The 15,319-nt window shown below is 51.7% G+C and overlaps 1 protein-coding gene across 1 annotated transcript in view; it reads right to left on the bottom strand.

The window, feature by feature from the left end:
- The window catches only part of PSMB7 (proteasome 20S subunit beta 7), a 75,780-nt gene extending 66,397 nt beyond the window's left edge, over nt 1-9,383 (bottom strand). Inside the window, exons 1-5 of the mRNA XM_059073160.2 lie at nt 9,210-9,383; nt 7,368-7,469; nt 6,553-6,667; nt 6,404-6,465; nt 1,992-2,164 (exon numbers count right to left, since the gene is read on the bottom strand). The gene's annotated coding sequence lies outside the window, so the exon portion shown is untranslated. The remainder of the gene's footprint in view (nt 1-1,991; nt 2,165-6,403; nt 6,466-6,552; nt 6,668-7,367; nt 7,470-9,209) is intronic.
- Nucleotides 9,384-15,319: the final 5,936 nt, after the last annotated feature.

Raw genomic sequence — 15,319 nt, 5'->3', positions numbered from 1 at the left:
AGGAAAAGGCAGGGAATAAATGGCCTGATTTTAGGAGGGAAAAGCACATGTGCCTGCAAGTGTGTGTGTGTGTGTGTGTGTGTGTGTATGTGTGTGTGTGTGTCTATGTCTGTGTGTCTGTTTGTCCCCAGGTTCTCCAGGCTTCTACATCCCCTTTTCTCTTCTTTATCTTATTTCTTTTCTGGTTGAGGTAGAGTTTGCATACAGTAAAATGAACAGATTTGAAGGATACAGTTGGGTGGGTTTCAATAAATGTGTAATCAGCACCCAAACGAATTACAGAACATTTCCACCAACCCCAGAAAGATCCCTCATGTGTCCTCCAGTCAATCCCTCATAAAGGCAACCACTTTCTAATATCTCAAAATTCCAGAACGTCACACAAACGAAATCATGCAGCAAGCACACCTCCTTTAACTGCCAAATAAAATGGTGGTGGAAAGCCTGGCGGTGCCACCATTGCCCCCAAAATATTTCCAAGGCTTTCCCGGGGGGGGAAAGAGGCAGGACACTGATGTCCCTCTGTGGGTTCTCTCCCCAGATCCCTGCTCCCAGGCTGGTGACCAAGAAGGGGACCCAGACCAAGCTCATTCCCCCACCCAGAAAGAAAATCATCTTCTGTGGCCCAGAAACGGCCTAGAAACCCCACTGGACATGGCAGGAGGCTCTCTACCCAGCAGTGAGGGCCAGACACGCTGACGGCCCCTGGTCCCCTGACCGTGGGGACCCCAGGGGGGCTGTGGTCCTGTCCATCTGCCAGCAGGAGCAGTGAACAGCACCACTGGCCAGCCGGCCGGCCTCCTGCATTTCTGCTGTCAATCTGCCCACTGCCCTGGGTTGTTTACTGGAAGCTGGCCTCCCTGCCGGGGTTCAAAGCCCTGGCCCTGGGCGCGTCCGTGGCAGGAAGCAGGCCGGGCAGTAATTGGCAGCGCGGCTGTGCTCAGCAGCCAGCACTGACCCGGCATCCTCCTCCAGCGTCGCCTCTGAGTCTCTCCATACTGACCTTCCAGGCCTGCAGGGACTTCCTGCTGAATGCCGAGCCCGCACCGGCAACAGATTACTCGCTCCCCAAGAAATCTATTAAAAGGTGACAGCAGTTTGGGGGCCGGGTGGCCAGGGGCCCCCACCACAGAGAGCCTAATGTCTTCTGTTCCCAAGAGCCACTAGCCGACTCCGGCTGAACTCAGAGGGAACTGAGCTAGAACTCGAAATTTGGGGGCCAAGGGAAAAATGACTCAGACACTAGGAGAGGCCGCCATCCTTGAGGCCCGTCTATGGCTTCACGAAGGGGGAACAGGTGGGATATGGAGTCCCCTCGACCTCAGATCCTATCTGCCACTTCCACTCTGTGTGACCTTGGGCAAGCCACTTGGCCTCTCTGAGCCTTCCATGCCCATAAAGGAGAGAGAAGCCCACCCCATGGGTTGGCAAAAAGCCAGTGAAGTGCCAGGCACATAACAGATGCTATTCTCTGTGAGTGTTGCTGGATCAGAAGCAGACTGTATTTATTTCATTCTCCAGCTCAGAGAGAAGTAAGCCCAGAGTGACCTGCACGTGTGTGCCCACGTCCTGAGTAAGCCAGCGGCCGAGCCATGAGATCATGTGGAGTGGAGCTCCGAGGCTCTAGGGGGTGGGGCCAGGACATCTGAGGATGGGGGCTCTTACCACCTCCAGCAAGGCTCTGGCTGATCACTGAGCCATTGGATGGATGAATGGAACCAATGGGTGAATGCCCACATCATTGGTAGATGCCGTAGGCTAAATAATGGCCCCCCAAAGATGTTGATGGCCCAGTCCCTGCAACCTGTGAAGATGGGAGGCAGCAGGCTCAGAGTTGAGGCCTGAGGTGTGAGTTGAGGGAGAGGCATCTGCAATGGACCAAGGTGACATCGAGGCTACAGTCACATAACTTCTGTTCTCTGGACCTTGTTGGGCCCAAACTCCAATGTACTATTTTCACCATAGGATGAAGTGCTACTGGGTCCACTGACCTTATGATTTGGAGGATCTAAAAACACCAGCTCACGAGGGACAGCTCAGATCTCATAGCTATTCAATGTCCTGTGGTCATCAGGCTCTACTAGGGTCCAGCAGAGTACCAGGCACCGATCTTCTAAGGGTGAGTAGCTCTCTGCAGCAGAAGTCATGGACTTGCTTCTAAACCCTAGTTAAAAGAAATAATTTTTAATAGATACTTTTGATTCATTTGGCAAATTGCCCATTTCGTAAGTGACAATCATTTTAAATTGAACTGGCTTTTGGAGAATTGGCTTTTAGCAAAATGGGTCAGTGCTGGCTTCAGAGCCGGCTGGATTCCGGTACACAAAGGAAGACCTCAAGAACTCTTTCCTGCTCTTGGATTTGCTCTCTTCTGGGCTGGCTTTGCTTTCACTTGACTTTTCTCTAAATTGTGGCAGAGATGGCCACCATTCCTCTGGTTTGGCTTCCCCAGTTGGAAGAGAATGATTTTCCCAGCAATTCCAGTAGAAGACCACCTGTCTCGTGTGCCCACTCTAGAATGACTGTCCGTGGCCAGGAGATGAAATACCCTGACTGGGTAAGCCTGGGCTACATACCCACACGTGGAAGGCAGAATTCTAAAGGTGCCTCCTCTCCTGATTTCCATCCTTGGTTATTCAGCGAAACACTAACCTAAGTACTATGTGATGGTTGATTTTATGCATCAGCTCGGCTGGGCCACAGTGCTCAGACGTTTGGTTAAACATTATTCTGGGTGTTTTTGGATGAAATTAACATTTAAATTGGTGGGCTTTGAGTAAAGCAGATTACCCTCTGTCATGCCGGTGGGTCTCATCCAATCATGTGAAGGCCTTAATAGAACGAAAGACTGACCTCCCCAGAGCAAGAAGGAATCCTGCCAGCAGATCGCCTTTGGACTTGAACTACATCTCTTCCCTGGGCCTCCAGTCTGCTGGCCTGCCCTGCAGATGTTGGATTTACCAAGCCTCTACAATCGTGTAAACCACTTTAAAATTTTTAAATTAATCTTTAAAACCTCCCCTCTCCCTCACCTTGATATGTGGAATTTGCTGATATAATTAAGGTTTACTAATCAGCTGACATTAAAATAAGGTTACACTGGATTATCTAGGTGGCCCAGTATAATCAAACAAGCCCTTAGAAGCAGTTGAGGAAGGCAGAAGAGGACAAAGAAATGTGGCAGAAAGGGAAGTTGGAGAGACATGAGCAGGAGAGGGATTTGACCTGCCTCGCTGGAGAAGGCCACATGAAAAGCATGAAGAGAAACGCAGGCAGCCTGTAAGACAAGGACCAGCCCCTGAATGACAGCCAGCAAGGACATGGGGACCTCAGTCCCACAACCATAGGAACAGAATCTGGCCAACAGCCTGAATGGGCTCACAAACAGTTTACCCTCGGCACCTCCAGAAAGGTAGGCAACCCTGCCGACACCTTGATTTCACCCTTCTGAGACCCAGAGCAGAGGAGCTAATGGAGCCAACCTGATTTCTGATCTACAGAATTGTGAGCTGATTGATTTGTGTTGCTTCAAGCTGCTAAATCTATGGTAATTTGCCATGACTATAACAGAAAACAAATACACCACCCATGCAGAACGGGGTGGAGCCAGCCCCTCCCAACAACACAGGGATTGATCATAGAAGGTGGGCTCCCCAGATCGGGTGCTGGTCCCAGAAGTGGGGCGCCCTGGGCAGAGTTGACCAGTGTCCAAGCTGAAAATTGATTATCCATTGCCCAGCACCCAGGCACCGCCAAGGTGAGGGTCCCACCCCAAGTTTCAGACCAACTTAGACGAGGGGCCTTAGCCCCTCTGCTTGTGCCCATGGCCACAGCCCCCTGCAACAAGGTGGCAGCTGTTTTCTCTGTTCCAGGAATTTCTCGAGCTCTCCCTCCACTCTTCTCTCTATTTGGGGGCTTCTTCAGTTTCCACCCCACTACTTAGGTGTCCAGAAAACTCCCCCAAGCCTGGCCAGACTCCCAGATCAGACTTGGAGTAGGTTCCATGTAAACCCCCAGCAATCGTGGAGTAGAATCCCTGGAGCTGGACAGGGGGAAGTAACAGGAGGAAGAGCAGAGACTTCAGGCCGCCAGGCTGCTGGGCAGGGCTCCCTGCCTGGCACTGGGCAGGTATTATCACAATTAGTCCTTGTCACGGCTCCACCTGGTAGGCAAAAATAGGATCCTCATTTCCTGGAAGGAAAAATCAGGGCTCAGAGAAGGCGCAAATCCTTGTCCAAGGTCAGTCAGCACACTTGTCCAGTTACAAGTGACAGAAGCCTAATTCAGCCTGGCTGGAGAAAAGGAAGCGTGTGCTGGTCCATGAAACCTGGAGGTCGAGGGGTGGGGCTGGTTTCAGGCACCCTTCTGCTCGGGGACTCAGTGAGGCCCTCGTCTCCCCCCTGCCTCTCTGCACCTGCATCTCTTCCTGTCTTGCCCTCTTTCTTTTTCTCTCTCCCTTTACCCACTGCACTCTGGTTCTCCCTCACTCTGTCTTCTATCTCATGAGTGCCCTGCTCTCAGCTGGCTTTATTCCCTCCCACTGCATATGGATAGGACAGAAAATGTAGCCTGCGGCAGAAACAGAAGCTTGGTCTTATTTGAAGCAACAAAGTGCCCAGGTGATAAATGAGCTTTTCTCGAACTCCCTTGCAACCAGTGACATGTAAATAGAAATATTCTATAGTAATTCTGGGAAGCTTGTCTATGGGGAGGCAAGCTGACTCAGCTGAAAGGAGCACCTCTTTTACCCTTCTCCTCTTTCTGCCTTCCTGTTACCTAGAATTATGTGTGTAATGGCAGGAGCTCTGGCAGCCATTTGGGGCCATAGGGTGAGGCTGGATGCCAGCGGCAGTCATATGAGTCCTGAACTGGCCACCATCAGACTTTTACATGCAAAAAAACCCCCCAAACTGTTGCATGTCTAACCCACTTTTATTTGGAGTTTTTGTTATATGCAGCCAAACTTAACCCCATGATACGTGACCACTGGCAGCTTCGGCTTCACATCTATCCAACTCAGAAACTCCAGAGTCAGGACCCCTGCTCTTCTCACTCACAAGGCATCTAGTGAACTCGGAATGGCACAGCTAGGGTCACATACTTATGACTAGAGGAATGGCCAAACCATGTCCCAGGCCCACTCTTGGTGTGCTTAATGTTGCTTGTTCATTTGCTTTTGAGGACAGCCAGAGTGGAATCACATGAATGGTGGGGGAGGAGAATTCCCCAAAAGAAATGGGTGTGCTAGGCACCTAGGAAGTGACAGGTGTCCACTACAGCTAGTGTGTGGTGAACCCCAGTTTGCCTGACTCCCAGCTGGGCACTCTCCACCCTACTCTGCAGGATTTCAGTCTTAACAGAAGGGGCTTCCCTGTCTGACCTCTCAGGAGCAGGACCATGCAGGAGCCCACTGGGGTCGGTCTGACCTCTCTTAAGGAAGTCCATCTGGAGGCCAGTGTGTGGGGTCAAGAGGGAGATGAGTGTGAGTGTTAGAGTCAGACAGAGTCAAGGTCAAAGCCCATCTCAGCCACTCCAGCTGTGTGCCCTCCGGTAAGTTGCTTTACCTCTCTGAGCCTCCGTGCTAATTACCCCATTTCTGTCTCCAGTCCTGTCTTCACTCCCTCCCTCCCCCAGCCCTGCACACCTAGAATTCCCTCTTCTTCCTCTCACCTCGTCTACCCATCCTCCTCCAAGAAGCCCACCTCCACAGCTCCTACCACACCCAGCCAGAGACTCAGCCTGGGACATGCTGGCACAGCCTCCTTGATGCCGGCATATTCTAATGTGGCCTAAGGAACAATTCAACTTTCAGAGTTTCCAAATTACCAAACATGCAAAACAAACAACCTCCACCCAGGCCAGAGCCCTGTCCCTGCACTACTGACTCCCCAACCCAGGGACAGAGGTGGGGATCCCAGGTGGGCCGGGGGCTCAACAACCACCCCTGTTCCCACTCGGGGACAGGGGGCAGCAGTGTCCAAAAGTCCTGGTTCTCTGTCCCCAGCTCCGGCTGCCTTGAACACCGTGCTCTATTCTCTTAAGGGTGCAGGCAAACTAAAATGACCTCCTGGGGAGGCATGTCTTCGAGACTAAGCATGGCAAAAAGGTCAACATTAATTTTTAAATTATTGTCATTATTTCCATTTTTATCATTGAAACATTTCTTGTTATTTTCATTATTAAAGCACTACATGCACAGAAAAACAATAAATGAATGAACTAAAAATGTAAATCTCTTGTAATTGGAGTCGCTGTCAGAAACGTCTCTTGCACACATTCCTTGATTAAAAAATAAAGGAGGAAAAAAGAAACATAAACAAACGTGATTCCTCACTTTGTCCTTTGGAGGCAGCTGTTTCTGGGCAGTTTTGTTGCTGTGCTCTTCCCGGGGCCAGAGACTCACCTATCCTTGTGCTGCAGGCACCGGCTGGGGTTCACATCTGTCCTGGACACCCAGCACAGGGCCTGGTGGAGAGTAGGGTTCAGTGCATTTGTTGGAAGCAGGGTAGGAGAGAGGGATAGAAGGAAGGGAGGGAGACCCCCCCCACTTACTTGTGAAAACAGAGGGACATACAAAATCCTGCAGGGATCCAGGGAGAACATCTCACTCTGCCCGGAGGGGTGGGGAAGCAGCCAGTGACACTGAGTCTTGAAGCATGACTAGGAACTTTCCAGAATTTGTAGACATCCACCAGGCAAAGAAACAAAGAGAAGGCAGGGTGAGTGCAAAGCCACGGAGGCATGAGAGAACAGGCCATCTGGGCCTTCGTGGAGAGCCTGGGACAGCCTGGAGGAGGGTTTTGGAGGAGAGGGGATAAGAGAGGTTGAGGACATCGGAAAGGACTTCCTGAGCGGGGCCAAGGGGTTGGGACGTTATCCTCCCGATTTCGGGGAACACGCACGGGGTGCTCACCGAGCCTTGGTTGAACCAGATTAGGAGGCAGGGACCCCAGGTCCAACCACTGGAGGGGCAGCAGCCCCCGGATCCCATCCCCTGCTGGGGCCCCCAAGCAACTACTCCTCCCCTCCCACACTCCAGCCTGGATGCTTTTCTCTGCACTTGATGAAGTTAAAATAAGCCCTCTCGGGGGGTGACTCGCAGGCATTCAAATTGGATTGGCACACAGACATCGAGCAGTTGGTGGCAGGAGCCAGGGGACCCGGAGAGCAGGTTTTCGCTGGAGGGGACATGAGCTTTATTTCCCTCTTGGTTGCTGACAAGGAAGCAGCTGTCCTTCCCTGATTATTTTTACCTCGAGTCACAGCCGCTGAAGCCGAGCCTCCCCAGCGCCCATCCGCCTGCCAGGGCAAGGTGAAGAGTCCCACTCCCCGGCCCAGCTCAGCGGAGAGCCTCGAGCTCCACCTACCGCCGCCTCCACACAGGACCAAGAAACAGCCCTTTGGCTTGGATCCAGACCCTTCCACGCCAAGCTGGGGTCACCAACAGGAGGAGAGAGAGCCAGAACAGCCTTGAAGAAGATTTGAGACAAAAAAAAAGGGAAAAAAATTTCATAACCAGTTCCCCTCGTCTAACACACTAGCTCCTTCCTTTTTGTTTTACCTCTGACTTTTAGTTTGATGAGACTGAACCTGAATACCACTTTACTGTTATCTAAGCACTTCGAAGTCCGTCATGTCATTCCATCCTTGAAAAGCCCAACAGGTGGGGGGCTTCCCTGGTGGTCTAGTGGCTAAGACTCCGCACTCCCAATGCAGGGAGCCTGGGTTTGATCCCTGGTCAGGGAACTAGACCCCACACTCTCACAACTAAGAGTTCACATGCTACAACTAAAAGATCCCACAACTAAGACCCACACAGCCAAATAAATAAATAAGATTTTTTTTTTCAAAAAACACGGGAAAAAAAAAAGAAAAGTCCAACATGTGAGTGTCATTAGATCCATCTTACAGCTGAGGAAACTGAGGCTCACAGGGGAAATGGCTTGCCTGAAATCACACAATAACAGAGTGGGAGAAATAGGATTGGAACCCCAGTCTGTCCAACTTCAAATCTTGTACACCATCCACTGTATTTTCAAGTCTTTGTCCATGTATCAGTTAGTAACACTCTCAGCAGCAGCTAACAACAATACTTTAAATAAAATGGGGGTTTATTTTCGTTGTATAGCAAAAGACTGGCAGCAGGTTGTTTCCAGGTTGGGAGGCAGCACAATGATGTCATGGACACAGGGTCTTTCAATCTTGCTGCTCCATCATCCTTGATAGGTAGCCTTTTAACATGCTTGCTGCCTCACTGTCACAAGGAGGCTGCTGCAGCTCCAGGCATCTTGCCTAAATTCAAGGCAGAATGAGGATAGAAGGAGGGGATGGTGAAAGCTGTGATAATCCCATTTATCAGTAAAGCAACATATTTCCCTGAATTCCTCCGGGAGACTTTGGTTTATATCTTACTGGTAACATGCTCAAGTTATCTTACTGGTAACACAGCTCAAGTGAAGCTGAGAAAACAAGTATTTTGAGGACAAAGGAGAAGGCCAGTGGGAACAAATGTTGTGTTCGTCACCAACAGTATCTGCCACAGTCTACATATAGTTGTACTTAGTTACAATTATATCACACATACTGTTTGCTTCCTACTTTTTTCTTTTACTGTTAGGTCATTTGCAGTTTCCTTATCACTGTGTTGTTTTTATAATTCTCATTTTTAATGGTTTAATAGTATTTCTTCAAGTGGATAAGCCATAATGTATTTATTAGAAATAGTAAGCTTTCAATGTTTTCAATATTATGTATAATAGTGTGATGAACATCTTCATGTTCATTTAGGTGGGTGCCTCCCAAACATAAATCCCATACACTGGAATTACTTGAATCAAAGATGTTAACATTTTTGGTTAATATATTACTCTTTATTTCTGCTCTTATATATTGCTTTATTGATTTCCAGGAAGATTATGCTATTCTATATTATGTCACAGTACCTGGCTGTATTGATTTTACCATAACTGCACCTGCACAGAGTATATTACCACTTTTTAAAGGTTTTTACCAAAATTGGTATCCTAAAATGATACCTTAAAGTTGCTACTATTTCTATTCCTTTGATTACAACTGAGGAGGAACACTTTTCCCCATGTATTTTCACTTTGTATTTCCTCTTTGGTGAAGTATATGTTCATTTCTTTATCCAGTCAATATCTGGAGTAAGAAACCCATTTTTATAGAAACCATACTGGTACTGGTATTACCTCTGGTCATATTACAGCTCAACTTCCCCATCTGATCTTACAAGTTCCTGGGAGGAAGACAGGGTGTGGAACAGGATCCAAGTCACCAATGAGGGAACTGGGCTCAAGAAGTTTGTGCAGCTACTAACAGGCAGAGCCTCCATCTCCAAGCCCAGCACTTTTTCTTGTACAGTATTGCTCTTTAAAAAAAAAAAATAACTTTATTGAGATATAATTCACATAGCATACAATTCACTCATTTAAAGTACCCAACTCAGGGCTTCCCTGGTGGCGCAGTGGTTGAGAATCCGCCTGCCGATGCAGGAGACACGGGTTCGTGCCCTGGTCCGGGAAGATCCCACATGCCGCGGAGCAACTAAGCCCGTGAGCCATGGCCGCTGGGCCTGCGCGTCCGGAGCCTGTGCTCCGCAACGGGAGAGGCCACAACAGTGAGAGGCCCGCGTACCGCAAAAAAAAAAAAAAAAAAAAAAAAAGTGCCCAACTCAAGGGACTTCCCTGGTGGTGCAGTGGATAAGACTCGACGCTTCCAATGCAGGGGGCCTGGGTTTGATCCCCGGTCAGGGAACTAGATCCCACGTGCATGCCGCAACTAAGAGTTTGCGTGCCGCAACTAACACCTGATACAACCAAATAAATAAATATTTATAAATAAATAAAGCACGCGGCTTAATTGTTTTAGCACATTCACAGAGTTGTGCAACCACCACCACAATCAATTTTAGAACATTTCATCGCCCCCAAGAGAAACCTGGAACCCACTAGCTATTCACTGTCACATCAGGTAGAGGTAAAAACATGTTTAAGCCTGGAGAAAAGAGATGGGTGGGGTGGGCAGTTCGAAGAAAGCAGAGCAGACAGGCTGTGCCATTGGAATTGGTCCGTGACCACAGGTCACTTCTCCCCTGGCTCTGGGTTTCCTCCTAATACAAACAGAGCGCCCACTGTGTCCAGGCTCCAGGCCGCGTGTGTCACAGATGTTCCTGATCGCTCTCTCTAACGTGGGGTGAGGAGCCCCACTTTACAGAATAGGGAAGCCGAGACCAAGAGCAGAGACATGTAGCCTTTCATGTCCCTATGCTGGTTGGTGGCAGAGGGGGGCCCGGAGTGGGGGCTGGGATTCCGGAGGGAGTTTGACTTCGAGCTCAAGGCCACTACATCAGCTGCCTCCGCCTCCCTGCTTCTGGAGCTGCCCCAGGGACAGGTGGTGCCAGGTGGGGAGGGGAGAAGACAGGGGCATCTCTTTGTGCACTGGCTGAGGAGGGCCCTAAACAGGTTGGCACTAAATAGCTGTTTCACCAACTGTGTGGCCACAGCTGGTGGTGCGATTGTCAGGCCTTGGGAGCCACTAAGCCAAGTCCTCTTCCCACTGCCGCGTACACCAACCCCCGGGCACACACTCACGTGCAAGCCTCAGGGTCACAAGGTGTCTGTCTGGGTGTGTCTCGATCTGGTGGATCATTCCTTCAGTCCTTCAACAAACACAAAGTGCTCACCCTGTCAAGCTTTTCCCGGGTGCTGGGGGCGTAGCGGGAAGGCAGACAGTTCCCTGGCTTTTGTAGGGATCTGGGGGCTCCTGAAACAGTTTAGGATGTAGGGAAAGAATCCTAGAAGGTCTAAGTGGACACCTGAAGGATGAGTAGAAATGAGCCAGAAAGGACTTGGAGGTGGGGTACTCCTGCCTAGTCTTGGGGAGAGGGAATAGCACGTGCAAAGGCCCGGGGGTGAGAATGGTAAAATGTTCAGTCTGGCCACAGGCTGGGCCACTGAGTGAAGAGGAAGAGGCACAGTGAGGGAGGAAGGAGGGCAGAGATGGGTCACATTAGCCATGTGCCCAAGGTTGGACTTTCTCCTGGAGCATCCAGGAGCCACAGAAGGGTTTTGAGCAGGGGATGGAAATTTTAGAGAGCCTGCTCTGACTGCCCAGTGGAGAAGGGGTTGGGGCAGGTAAGAGGGGAGACACGGCTAGTTCTGGGCCTGTCCGGGTTTCTCAGGACTCAGAGTAGGCAGGGGTCGGGAGAGGGGAAGGGACTTGGTCTGTAGAGCAGAAGCCCATCCTCCCCAGAGAAAAATGACAATAGGCCCAGGTTTGGGGGCTCCCCCAACCCCAGTACTCACACAGCTCTTCTCACAGCCACCTTCTATGTCCCTGAAAGGAAGAAGTGATTCTCCACATTTGGTGCAAGAAGACGTGAAGCAGAGACACTCGCCCAGGTCACCTTAAAGTTGGTTGATGGCCAAATACCAGTTCTGTGGGGTCTGTTGTAACCCCAAAGTGAAAACATTCCGGCTGCTGGCTTCCTCCTTCCAATATTCTTAGCCCTGGACTATGGACAGTTTGGCTGAGTGTCTGGCACAGGGCCAGGCCCCAGGAAGAAGGAAGAACCCTGGCTGTCCGCGTCACCCCTGCCCACCCCCTGCCATTCCCTCACCATCTACATGGACAATGAACCCAAGGGCCTCAATGGCTCTCATTCACCCACGGCCTCCGGGCCTTCTCTCTGGAGACAAGGGGCCCATCAGAGCCGCCTGCCCATAACCCCGATGAATGGCCCCTGGCTGCCAGAAAGATAATACCCAGGCTCTGGGGAAGCGAGATTAGGCAGAGTCACAGCCCCAAACAGTCCCATCTGCTCAGAATCCATGGAGCACACCCACACCCACATAGTACTTGGCCACCTCCAGGAGTGACTCCTGGGAAATGTGACCCCAAGGAAGGAAGGGAGTGGGATGGGGGTCCCAGAGGCAGGGGCTTTGCCAAGGATGGGAAGGTCATAACCTAGGTTACAGGGGAGAGATTTGGGATGGGACAGGAAGGCAAGGAGAGCCAGAGGCATAAGAAAGTGGCTGGGAGAGTTGGCGTCGACACAAAGCCCACCCACCCACAGAAAGAGCCTGGCTTAGGAGGCAGACCTGGGATCCACCTCTTCCTTGCTGTGTGACCTTAAGTGAGCCCTGACTTCCCTCCAGGCTCAGTTTGCACAGATGTAGACCTGGGCCCCAAGAATCCCTGTCTTGAAGGAGATGGTGCAAGTGTGGAAGGGCCCACCCAGGGCAGGGCAGAGCAAGGGCTCCGTCCCCCCTTTTCCTTCCTGCTGGCTCCAGACTGGGCTGGGTGGGTGGGGGTGAGCAGGTCACAGACACCAGAGAGCCAAGTCCTGTGTGCATGCTGCTGGCCCAGGAACCCAGGAAATGCTCAGAGCTTTGCCCCAAGTGGGGACCTCTTTTTATTTTGAAAATTCTCAAACCTGGGGCTTCCCTGGTGGCGCAGCGGTTGAGAGTCCACCTGCCGATGCAGGGGACGTGGGTTCGTGCCCCGGTCCGGGAAGATCCCACATGCCGCAGAGCGGCTGGGCCCGTGAGCCATGGCCGCTGAGCCTGCGCGTCCGGAGCCTGTGCTCTGCAACGGGAGAGGCCACAACAGTGAGAGGCCCGTGTACCGCAAAAAAAAAAAAAAAAAAAAAAAAAAAAAAAAATTCTCAAACCTGGTGAAAAGCTGAAAGAAGAGTACACTGCACACCCATGTATCATCCACTTTGATTCCCCTCCTCTTTCTTTAAAAAAAAAAAAATCAAAAGATGGTAAATTTTATGTTGTGTATTTAACCACAGTTTTTAAAAATTGGAAAAAAAATAAAACAATAAACCACTGTGTTTCCAGCTGGCTATTAAGCGTAAATTAAGTTTTGACTGCTAAGTGAACTGTGTGCCAGGCACCAGGTACAAGCCATGGGCTTTGTACATATTAAGTCAAAGTCATTTAAATTGCACAGCAGCCCCATGAGCTGTGTACTATTTATCATCCACATATTACAGACGAGGAAACAGGGGCTCAGAGAAATTATGCAAGGTGGCTCCAGTGTCAAGATGAACTTGGATGTCTGACCTCCCTCCCCAGCAGGAATCCCTGCCACCAAGGCAGCACAGCTACCTCTGGACCCAGCGGCACACCTCCCATGCCGGGATGCTGGGGGCTCCTCCCTCTGCACTGCCACCCCCCAACACCCCCAGAAGCCAAAATCCTATTCCCTTCCCTCCAAACAGGGCCTCTCCCCCCTCATGTGTTACCTTTTTTCTGGCCCCCGCGGCTTGTGGGATCTTAGTTCCCCCACCAGGGATTGAACCCGGCAGTGAAAGCGCAGAGTCCTAACCACTAGACCACCAGGGAATTCCCCTCGTGTTACCTTCTGAATGACCTGATGAAGACCCAGAGCCCGGGTTCAAGGCCGGGCTCTGCCACTGGCCAGCCGTCTAACTCGGGATGAAAGCTCTCAGTACTCATCTGGAAAACGAGCATGACAGCCCCTCCTCACATCGGGTTGAAGGTAAAGGCGATGAGGCCTGTAGGGGACCAGCTCAGAGCACGTAGCAGGCTAGATGCTGGGTGCTCCCTCCTCATCCTGGCCTGAGAAGGGACTAGGGAGTTCAAGGATCCTTGGGTTTCCACAAACTTATCTGGGATCCGAGGCTCACAAGGTGCCCCTTCTAATAGGGTGACTTTACCTGTGCGTTGTGGGGAGATGTGTGACGCAGGTCTCGTCCAGAGACTGAGGACCCCCTCCTCCCCCGCGGACTCACGTGTCTCCTGCTGGCCTGCGCCTGCCCAGTCCCTTGCGCACTGGCGGGCTGGGGTCCCGGCACCGGCGGGCTGGGGCCGAGGGGCGGGGCCTCCTAGCACCGCCCCGCACCCGTCGGTCTCACGGACAGCTGCCAGGCGGAAAGCACGCAGATGCAGCTGCCGGATCCGGTCCCTGAAACACCCCGCAGAGGTCGAGCCGATCACAGCCACCAGGCCAAGCGAAGCCGGTGAGGACTTGGGCTGTGAACAGGGGAGGATCAGTGCGGGTGAAGGGGAGCCCTTTGCCCCGGGGCCCATCAGCCTACGAGGGATTCCCCATTGGCCCCTTGTGGAGAAGGGACGTGCAATGGCACGACCAAACTTCGCATCTCTCTTGAATGCCAACGAGTGTTTGGCGAGCAAGGAAGGCGGGTGCCAAGGAGTCTCTGGGGGCAAATACGGGCAGTCGTGAACGAAAAGCTGGGGCCGTCAGTAGTTATTGAACCCACACTGTGTGCCCTGGACCAGCCTCTTATAATTCCCCACTGACTTGGGGTTGGAGGTGGGGCCTGGTGGACGCAAGTACTGTTTAAAAACGGGAGAAAGTGACAATAAATTGGTGCTTTTCAGAGTCCAAAATGTGTGAACCTCCGTGTCCTCCCATGCTGGATTTGTTTGATTTTCATGCTTATAGACTTTATCTGGGAAAGAAGAAAGGGTATGAATTACCATTGGTGATGGCTCCAGACTTCCAGGTGGCATGAGGCTGACTGGTGGGACACAGCGGGATGTTACTTCACTTCTAGTGTTTTCTGAGACCCATTTGTGCCTGGCCAGGGCTCTTGCTGGCCTGAAGCCCCCCAGGCTGCCAAGAGCAACCCCCAAATCACGTGTGATTAGGGTCTCCTCAGCTTACTACAGCGCCTGGCGGTGGCAGGTGTGAAGTGAAGTTTCGGATTGAAACTTGCGATGAAGTGATCACAAGCTGATCTTGTAGGTGGTGCCTCTGAGGGAGTGGGAGGCCAGTCTAGGCAGGAGGGACAGCATGGCCAAAGGTCTGGACAAGGGATGCTGCCTGGGCAAACGGCAGCAGCTTAGGGAGCAAGAGAAAAGGGGGCTGCATGGGGGAATGGTGGCACTGGTGAGGCCAGAGAGCTCAGCAGAGGCCTGTTAGAGCAGAAACTTGAATGCCAGACTGAGAAGCCCAAAGGACATGAGGAAGCCTACAGGGCCCGGAGCTCACTCTCCCTCCCTCCCCTAGCACCCCAGGAGGCCCTGCACTTTGTTTCCACCACTCTCTGGCCAGTGGACAGCTGCTGCCCTCCTCCCCACCCCCACTCCCCTGTCAGCTCACCAGGGCTACAGTGTTTCCCATCTGCCGTCTTGGAAGAGGCTCCTGGAGACCATCCCTTTGTGCAAGTAAATGTCATCCCTCTTGGGTGGGCCATCCCATCCTGGGCTTCCAGCCCAGTGGGGTCTGGGAGCCAAACAAGGGGCGAGATGACAGAGTGGGTAGCATAGCAAGGCAGGCAGGACAGTGAGCTGCTTTCCTGTGC

This window comes from Kogia breviceps, chromosome 8, assembly GCF_026419965.1.
Source record: "Kogia breviceps isolate mKogBre1 chromosome 8, mKogBre1 haplotype 1, whole genome shotgun sequence".
Taxonomy (NCBI): Eukaryota; Metazoa; Chordata; class Mammalia; order Artiodactyla; family Physeteridae; genus Kogia; species Kogia breviceps.
The sequence above is the reverse complement of the archived record's forward strand: the minus strand, read 5'-3'. Positions and strand labels throughout refer to the sequence as shown.